General features: G+C 40.9%; 1 pseudogene; it reads left to right on the top strand.

Moving 5' to 3' along the window:
• Positions 1–8,759: 8,759 nt before the first annotated feature.
• On the top strand, positions 8,760–9,109 carry LOC101906854 (dolichyl-diphosphooligosaccharide--protein glycosyltransferase subunit DAD1-like; annotated as a pseudogene).
• The last annotated feature ends 769 nt before the right edge of the window (positions 9,110–9,878 follow it).

A 9,878-nucleotide genomic window follows, 5' to 3' on the forward strand; every position in this document is an offset into this window, starting at 1 on the left:
GCTGGATGGCATCACTGACTTGATGGATGTGAGTCTGAGTGAACTCCAGGAGTTGGTGATGGACAGGGAGGCCTGGCGTGCTTCGATTCATGGGGTTGCAAAGAGTCAGACACGACTGAGTGACTGATCTGATCTGATCTGATGGTTTATATATATTACTGATTTGGGAATACCATATGCTCACTAACGATTAAACTATCGATAAAAGTTATCTCAGGATGGTCATTTCCCACTGATTTGAAACAGTAGAACTCAAGCAATTTAGAAAAAAAAATATTTAGGAGAAAGAAGACCCAACGAGATGTTCCTGTGATGAAATATTGGAAAGGATGACAGATGGAAGCAGGGTTATACCCATCTCTAACATGGTTTGAAAGAAACTGCAGATTTATCTCGGAGAAGGCAATGGCACCCAACTCCAGTACTCTTGCCTGGAAAATCTCATGGATGGAGGAGCCTGGTGCACTGCAGTCCATGGGGTCGCTAAGAGTCAGACACGACTGAGCGACTTTACTTTCACTTTTCACTTTTATGCATTGGAGAAGGAAATGGCAATCTACTCTAGTGTTCTTGCCTGGAGAATCCCAGGGACAGGGGAGCCTGGTGGGCTGCCGTCTATGGGGTCTCACAGAGTCGGACATGACTGAAGTGACTTAGCAGCAGCAGCAGATTTATCTGGCCTAGTTTTATTTAGAGAATAGACATAAACATTGGAACGGTTTCTGAGGTCTTGTATTACATCCTGGCTTTGGAAAGTCCTCAATTTACCAATTACTTATGAAGAGAAAATTATTCTTTAAAGACCTAATGGCTAAATATCAATTTTGATTAACACTCATGAACAGAAAGTTACAATCTTGCATGTAGAAGCTTAATCTCCTACATGTGAAACAGAGCTCTAAATTATGGCTACTCGGTATCTTGAAAGAGTTATTTAGATGCCTAATTTTAGATTTTCTAAAATGTATAAAATTTTGAATTTTACTTACATGGGATTTAGTTTGCTTTCTGAAGAATTTCTTAATTATCAATTTGCTAGATATAACAGCTTTGTATCCCTGAGATTGAAGCACAGTTTTGCTTTTGCATTCTTGCCCATCCATGATTTTTGGTTTAGGCTGTGTTCATATTAAGCTTTATAACTTCAAATATTTTTTGTTACATGGTCAATTCTTTATCACTCTTGGAATTCTAATAAACATAAGGAATCCAAGCAAGCAATTTTACAGTAGCATTATATTTAGCCAGAAACTGCAAGCACCACCAACTAGAAACTCCAACTTCTGGAACAAATCCCTACACTGACAGCAAGATTTTTTTTTTCAGGAATTTCTTGGTCTTTTATTAACTTGGTCTTCCAATTTCCTGGAGTATAGAGGAGATGAAGTTAGGCCAATTATTTTCTTATCTTTACTGTACTCTGCTCTCAGAGAGGGCCATTCTGCCTAATATTTGTTCATAGAAATACAGTCTTACTCAGTTATTGATGGCTAGCAGTCTTCTTGATGCGGCTTCTCTGAATAGGATTGGATTCTACAACATTCATTTGTGCTGAGTGGATGGCCTCATATCAGAGCAGATAAGTATGGATCATTATTGGAATCAGACATCCACTCCTCAGAGAACAACTTTAGAGTGGAAAAAAATAAGGGAAAAAAATATAGAATAGCATATCAAGGAACTATCCAGAAAATATTTGGGTGATTATTATGACTCTTTTCCAAGCACTCTCATGCTGACTGCTCAGAGGATGTTTGTTCTGCATGGTGGAGGGTGGAAAAGAGCCAGGATTTTTAGGTTAGCCTCTCTGTGGTTTATGACTTCCCACAGTAAACCCCACCCTCATTCCCCTGAGAGCAAGATTTATAGGCACTCCACAATTTACCTAACACACATTTATGTATAAACTATGTGCATATATATTTTGTGATGACTTCAATACTCAGGCTTTTCTAATTGCCCATTAGTCGCTGGATGCTCAACTTGGTAATACAGAGCCTCATACAGGTAAGCTGTTCAAAACCTCTTCTTAACGCTTTCAAAGCAGAAACAAACACACATGGCAGGCAATGAATGGAAAAGAAAAAAACTCTTTTAGGAAAACAATTCTATAGATAAGAACAAATTCCTCTCTTTGTGAGCTTGCTTCAGTCCCAATGACTCAGTTAGACCTGTTTTTTTTTTGTTTTTTTTTTCTTTCTATACTTTAACAGATTGAATTGACATTCTCCCTGGTACTCAGTATGTCCCACAGGGAACTCATTTATTCCCCTTCTGAAAAATTGAAACTCCCTCCTGTATTTCCTGTCTCAATTATGACCCAACTGAATATCCAAATGTCCAAGCCAGGGAGGTAAGGATAATTCTAGACCCCTCCTCCTTCTCAACCATCATCCAGTTTCTTTCCTGCTGATCTGTCTCTGTAGTCATTTCTCAAATCCTCCTCCTTCTTGTCTCTATCTGCCACTACCCACCTCTGATCTGATACCTCTAGCCTCCACCTATAGTCAGTCTCTCTGCTCTGATCATGCTGTCTTAGGTACGTCTCCACTAGCAACTCAGAGGATCTATATAAAATGCAAATCAAATCCTGTCAAGATCAATTAAAAGCTTTTCATAACCTATAAGATAAAATAGAATCTACTCACGTGGCATGCAGGAACCCCTATAACTCTGTCTTTCAGTCTTTTGTTTTGTTTTTCTTTTTTTTCACCTGGTACCCAACATGGATGGGCTTCCCAGGTGGCTCAGTGGTAAAAAACCTACCTGCTAATGCAGGAGACGCAGGAGACATGGGTTCAATTCCTGGGTCGGGAAGATCCTTTGAAGAAGGAAATGTCAACCAACTCTAGTATTCTTGTCTGGGAAATTTCATGGACAGAGGAACCTGGTGGCCTATGGTCCATGGGGTCACAAAAGAGTTGGATGTGATTCAATGATTAAATAACAACAACCCATCACGGGTGCTAAACTTCATGTGGTTCCCCCAAATACATGAGTTCTCTGTGCATTTGCGTGTGAGACCACTTCTACTGAAGCCTCGTCCACTCTATGCCTCCCAGCTCAGGCAGCCCCTGTCCAGGACAGCGTTTCTTTGTCTTCAGCAAAGGTGTCTCTAAACTGCACCTGCAGACTGTCCCGCCCACTTCTCTCAGAGCACTTACTTCATTATACTGCTATCTTTTGTTTAGATGTTGGTCCTTCCAATTAGGAGTGTTTTAAATTTTGGGGGCCATGGGGAATTTTGTCTTTGAACCCCCCAGCTCCTGGCACAAATAATATACAGTCAATAACAATTTATTAACCTGACATAAACTGAATTACAGGGAACAAACACTCTGGTTTGAATAATCACAAGGTCCTTAACCAAACTCATTTCCCCAAACCTAATTGCTAGAATCTAAGCATTCAGTAAATACTTGTTTTATCTAACTAAATGGACATATTTGATTCATTGTTTCTTAAAGGCAAAAAAGTGAATTTTACTTGTAATGAGGTATTGCCAGAGTCCAACTCCAGCAACCACGGATTCAACCGGAAGAGATGGACAGTGTCAGCGATGAGACAGCCTCTCATTTTTCTTTTGGACTGCCTGTTTATTTCAAGTTTAAGATTCTTTTTTATACTTTTATAAAAACATTAGGCCAGAGGTTTGACATTTTCAGTTCCCCCTCTCCCAGATTTATTATCTCCATAAATCATTGTTGCTTTTCAAACAGAGTTCCTGCTTCAGTGATTCTCTCGGAATCAGCCTTATCATCTATTATCTACCTCCTCGAATGTGTCCTATAGTTAACTTGTGATTACATTGTAGCTCATGCTACATTTGGAGAAGGAAATGGCAACCCACTCCAGTATTCTTGCCTGGAGAATCCCAGGGACAGAGGAACCTAGTGGGCTGCCGTCTATGGGATCGCACAGAGTCGGACACGACTGAAGCGACTTAGCAGCAGCCCCAGCAGCGTGCTACATTCCTCAGTTTACTACTTATCTTCCTAAATCCTGTTTGCCCCTAACATCCTGAACTCACTATCTCTTAAAAAGGCTTCTAGCTATAGTGTCTCTAAAAATTCCTAACTTCTATAAGCTATAGTAAAATATGCTAACTTTACAACATTCCTTAAATCTTTAACTTCTAACTATTTAAATTATTTCTAAGCCCTAAATTCAGTAAACTCCTTTGCCATAAACATTCTCCTCACAAATAGGCTTCAGATATCAATCCCTCCCATGGCCTCAAGCTACAGCCTATGTGCTTATCCTGGAATACTCTTTTGTAAAAGTCCTTGAACAAATGTAAATGATTAACTTTATGAATTATTTTCTGAGCACAACTGCAGAAGGCTTTGTGCCTTCTCATGCTCCTCTTAAGAACAATAAGCACCTTAATATTCCTTTTCAGTCAACTCAGCCGAGGAGAGGAAAAGACAAGAATTACAAGGCCTTACTCCTTCAACCCGGGTCCGTGCCTGCAGAATGAGGGGAGGGGGCTGGGGACTGCCCTTCCATTTTGTCAGTAATGCCTAACGCGGCTCCCGACATCTCCCCCTTTTTTATTTTTTAGAGCATAGGTATGAAACTCAGTAGATAGAGCAGAGACACTTCGGCTGAGAATCCTGAAAAGGCATGGGGCTATTACACAAATCAGAACTAACAGGCGTAAGCACATAGCCGCATTAATCATTATTGTAGAAAAGGAACCATGGGAAAGATACCCCTCCAGATTTTCAAAGAGGGAATTAGAAAGCCATTGAGAGGAAAAGTCAGACTCCGTCTGCTTCATATTCTGAATATCCTGATGTAACTTAGAAATATCAATACTAAAATCTGAATGATTCCAGATGCCTAAAATATGATTTCTAATGCGTTCCCAAGAGTGCATGGACTCATTCACTTGTAGAGGGGTAACGCACATCCATTTAAATTCAGCATGGCACCTTAAAGACAATTTAATTTTTAAATTTGTAATTTCTTGTCCCATAAGCAGAACTGCTTCTTCTAAAGCATTGACCTTATTTTCTATTTTCCTATCTATAATTTCCTGCATAGTAAGAGCTACACAGACATTTTTGGACAGCTGATCGACAAACGAGGCTGTTTGCACTTCTTTTGTCAGGACAACAACAGAAACCGTAACTGATGCAATTATGGCAATCAAGGCAGTTATTCCCACAACCAGCGCTGCAATGAATCTCTTAGGTAGAGAAATTAAGCCATTAAGTTCATATAAAACTTTCAATGCATAATCATCAAACCATTGTCCCTCTAATTTTACAGGAACCATCAAATATGGTGGTTGATTTACAATCATCACAGCCTTATACTTATTATAATCATTCCCATCAACACAATTTGATATAAAACAATTCACACGTATAACATTGTAAACAGTTTCTCCTTCAGAAACTTACAAATCACTCTGATTTCTGGCCAACAAAAAGGCATAGGGAGAATGCATGCAGGCCCGTACAATATATCTTTGTTCATTTAAAGGTCTATGTAAAGTCACAGGTGCCATAGCAGCCAATGCTTTCCATAACTCAGGCTGCATGGGACCTGTTCCATTGAAGCTCACTAAAGGAGTAACCCACTCATTAGCATGCCACTTAGTAATTACTAAAGGCATAGGGAGAAATGAATTATTCCATGTGGACCTATAAGGTTCTACATAAATCAAGCCCCGTCATTGATTCGAAAGATAGGGGTACCCCCATTCGGTCAGAAAATGTCTGGTGGCAGCAATGGGAATAGATAACTTTATGGCGTACATGCATTCTTTCCAACGAGGAAAGCCAGAAATTCTGCTTATGCTTTCCCAGGCCTGTAGTCCTTGTTCATCAGAGTCCAAAGTGGGGAGTGCACAGCTCGGATAGTCCTTTAAATGAGGGGCTGCTTTTTTAAAGGCATCAAATAGTCTTTCTTGCGCCCCTGGCATCAGCAGCTGTAAAGACCAAAAGTCTCTCTTGCCATCGCTTCTCGGAGAATCAGTAAGCATACCTTTCAAGGAAATGCTAACACATCCATTCAAAACTGGAGCTGCTCCTTGTAAAAAGGAAGGTATGGCAAAGCAGATAGGTGGATGAATGGACATGCCTGAAAAATTGAAGGGAGTGCTGACCACTGCTTTAGCATTATTAGGATAGATAAAAGCCCTGCCCAAAAGAAGAGTATCATTAACAAAAACACGAATTCATCCAGTCAACAGGCTGGAAAGAAGATGGATTAGGCAAATAAGCCCAATGAAATTTTTCTGTGCTGGAGGGCCTCGGCTGACAAGCCAACACAGCAAGCATAGCCACAAACATTACCGTAGGAGTGGCCTCATATCTCCCCCTTTCTATTAATTCTTCAGCCCTCTGAGCGAGATGTTTAAGGTGGCCCCAAATTGGTACCATGCTGGAGGTGGTTGTTTAAGTATGATGATGGCAACGAGCTGGGGCAGAATACAGTTGAACTCGATCAGCATGTCTCTCCTGAAGCGCCAGGTGCCTGAAGCGATGTACTAGCGGTGAAGCCTCAAGTGAAGGATCACTGGCCCTTTGGCGTTTCCTTGGCTCCCTCAGGTCTGGACCTGATGAGTTTCTGGTCTCCTCATCTTTTTTTTAGTCCTGGACTCTGGGATTTCAGGGATTTTAGTAACCTCAGGGGTCCAAACAGGAGAAGTGGAATCCTGTGGAAACACACAAGCATACCCTCTCCCACAAGTTATCGGTATATCTGGCCCTTTCCACTCTCCTGTAAGGAGGTCTTTCCACTTAACCAGAGGCCAAGTCATAGCCCCTTCAGGAGTCCAGTGTCTCGTCATTGCAGTCTGCCCCTCTGTGTCCACGTTAAAATGATTAATTACAAACAAAGCATGGTGTAAAACATGATGTGGAGAGGAATATTTAAATTCTCCCTGTCTTAATTTAGCTATCTGACTTTTTAAAGTCTGGTGTGCCCTTTCCACTATGGCTTGGCTTTGGGGATTATAAGGTATTCCTGTTGAATGTACTATAGAAAATTGTTGACAAAATCTCTTAAAAGCAGCAGAAGTATAAGCTGGGGCTTTATCTGTTTTTATCTGTTTGGGAAGTCCTATTTGGGAAAAGCACTGAAACAAGTGCTGAATTACATCTCTTGTGGCTTCACCTGATCTAGCAGAGGCTATAATAACATGAGAAAAGGTATCCATGGTAACATGCACAAAGGAGAGTTTTCCAAAGGCCGGGATATGAGTTACGTCCATTTGCCAGACAGCATTAGGCCTAAGGCCTTGGGGATTTGCTCCTAATGGTGGAGATGGATTAAATATTGGGCAATTTGGACATAACTATTTGTCTAGCTGCTTCCCTAGGGATAGGAAACTCATACCTTAAACCAGCTGCATTTTGATGGTGAATTTTGTGAGAATTTTTGGCCTTGTCAATCTTTTCATGTAAGTTTAAAGCAATTACTTTAGTTAATGCATCTGCCAAAGCATTTCCTTCATGCAAAGGGCCGGGCAAGCCGGAATGGGCTCTCATATATCCCACAAAATATTTCTTATCTCTATGTTTAATCTCTTTCTGTAAATCAAATAAGGAGAAGATGGTAGTTTTATTTTCCAGAATATTAGCAGTTTCAATATGAGGAAATAACCCTATAATATATCAGGAGTTAGTCAAAAGATTGAAGGTGTGGTCTCTTAAATGTTGAAAAGCCCAAATAACCGCTCGTAACTCAGCCCTTTAGTGGTTGGGCTGGATCTTAGAAAATGAAAAGAACAACTTTTTGTTCCTCACGGCCTCTACCCATTTGCATGAGTTTCTTATTGTTGTTATAACAAATCACCCTATACTTAGTGGATTAAAAAACACAAATGTATTATATAGTTCTGGAGGTTAGAAGTCTGAAATGGAAGAGCAGGCTCTGCTTCTTTTGCAGGCTCTAGGGGGGAACTGTTTCCTTGTCTTTCCCAGTTTCTAGCAGCTGCCTAATTCCTTGATCTGCCAAGGAACTGCATCATTACATCTTCTCTGACTCTCCTCCAATGTCCTTCTTTTCTCTCATAAGGACCCCTGGATAATTGATAATGCTATCAAGAAGGAAGAATGGTTAGACAAATTGATGTAGCTCCTTTGGGAGCCAGTTCAGCAATACCTTATAAAGTTGAAAATGTACACACCTGCTGGCCCATAAATTCCTTTCCCAGGGTATGTTCCCTAGAGATGCCATTGGATGTTTCTGCCAGAGGTCACGTATGAGACCATTCAGGTTAGCATTGCTCCTAAGAGTGAAAACTAGGACACAATTTAATGTCCATCAATTGAAGAGGTGAAAAAACAAATTTCTGTATATACATACAACAGAATGGGGCTCCCAGGTGGCACTAGAGATAAAGAACATGCTTGCCGATGCAGGAGACATAAGAGACATGGGTTCAATCCCTGGGTCGAAGATCCCCTGGAGAAGGGCATGATAACAACTCCAGTATCGTTACATGGAGAATCCCATGGACAGAGGAGCCTATCAGGCTACCATCCATAGGGTTGCACAGAGTGGGACATGACTGAAGTTACTTATCACACACACACAACAGAATGGCTTGAAACAATGAAAATGAATTAACTGTAACTACACACATCAACATATTTGTCAAAATAATGCAACACCAAGCAAAAAATGTGACGGGTGAATGCATATGAAATGACACCATTTATGTAAATGACAAAATGAGTAAAATTAAATAATAGTGAATGTAGTTACGTCTCCTTGGGTCTGCTGGAAGCTCAGGGTGCATGGGCTGGAATATTGAGGGTGTAGTCATGTCGGTCACCTCACAGTTCTCAGAGGAGTCCTTGGGTTCTCTTTCTCTGTGTCTCAAGTGGTTGGATGCATGTCTCCCTATATACTGCTGACCAGGACACTGCAGTTTGGTTATTGTGTCCTCATGGGGACCTTCCCCTTCAGTTCTTTCCTCTTGAGCTTCATCTCTTGTGTGGGGAGCTTCATTTTAGAGGTTAATATGAGAATACAGACCAACCCACAGAGCAAAATGAATTTCCTTGGTATCTCGCTGAAGGGAGGCTTTGCTGATTTTCTCTGTGCCAGCATCATTCTGCACCTCGTCATGAATTTCATTGCCTAAATCATTCCCATGTACTTAATGGAGGAGTAGGAGACCAGAAGAATGTTCACTTTTTGATTTCCCCGGATGAGAGCTCTTGAGGTTGCAGTTTGTTGGACACACGGATTTTTTTCAGATTTACACTTCCTACCAACTCAGATTTGGGACGCGGTGGATAGCCCTGAGAAGTTCCCCAGCTTCCTTGTCAGAACAGCTTTGTAATGAGCATTTATTAGCACAGCCTCTGACTTGCATGAAGTATAACCTTTTTTGCATTCCAAGTAAAGAAACTCCCTGTCATTCATAAGGGCTTCACTCATAGCTCTGTTGGTAAAGAATCCGCCTGCAGTGTAGGAGACCCCGGTTCGATTCCTGGGTTGGGAAGATCCCCTGGAGAAGGGATAGGCTATGCGGAAGACCTGGGTTCAATTAGGAAGATCCCCCGGAGAAAGGAAAGTCTACCCACTCCAGTATTCTGGCCTGGAGAATTCCAGGGACTATACAGTCACTCCTAAAAATGAAAAAAAATAAAAAAATAAAAAAAAATAAACTAAATAAAAAGTAAAAAAGAAAAACCCCAAACCCAAAATAACCATGGGTATGTGTGTATCATGAATGATAAAATTTTTTAAAAGGAAAAGAAAGAAAAATTTGGGCTAGTAGTTTACCAGTGATGGAGAGAAAGGGATCCCATCATAGAAGGAATTGGAGACTTCACTTCTATACTGCTGCTGCTGCTAAGTTGCTTCAGTCATGTCTGACTCTGTGCGACCCGATAGATGGCAGCCCA

This window comes from Bos taurus, chromosome 9, assembly GCF_002263795.3.
Source record: "Bos taurus isolate L1 Dominette 01449 registration number 42190680 breed Hereford chromosome 9, ARS-UCD2.0, whole genome shotgun sequence".
Lineage (NCBI taxonomy): Eukaryota > Metazoa > Chordata > Mammalia > Artiodactyla > Bovidae > Bos > Bos taurus.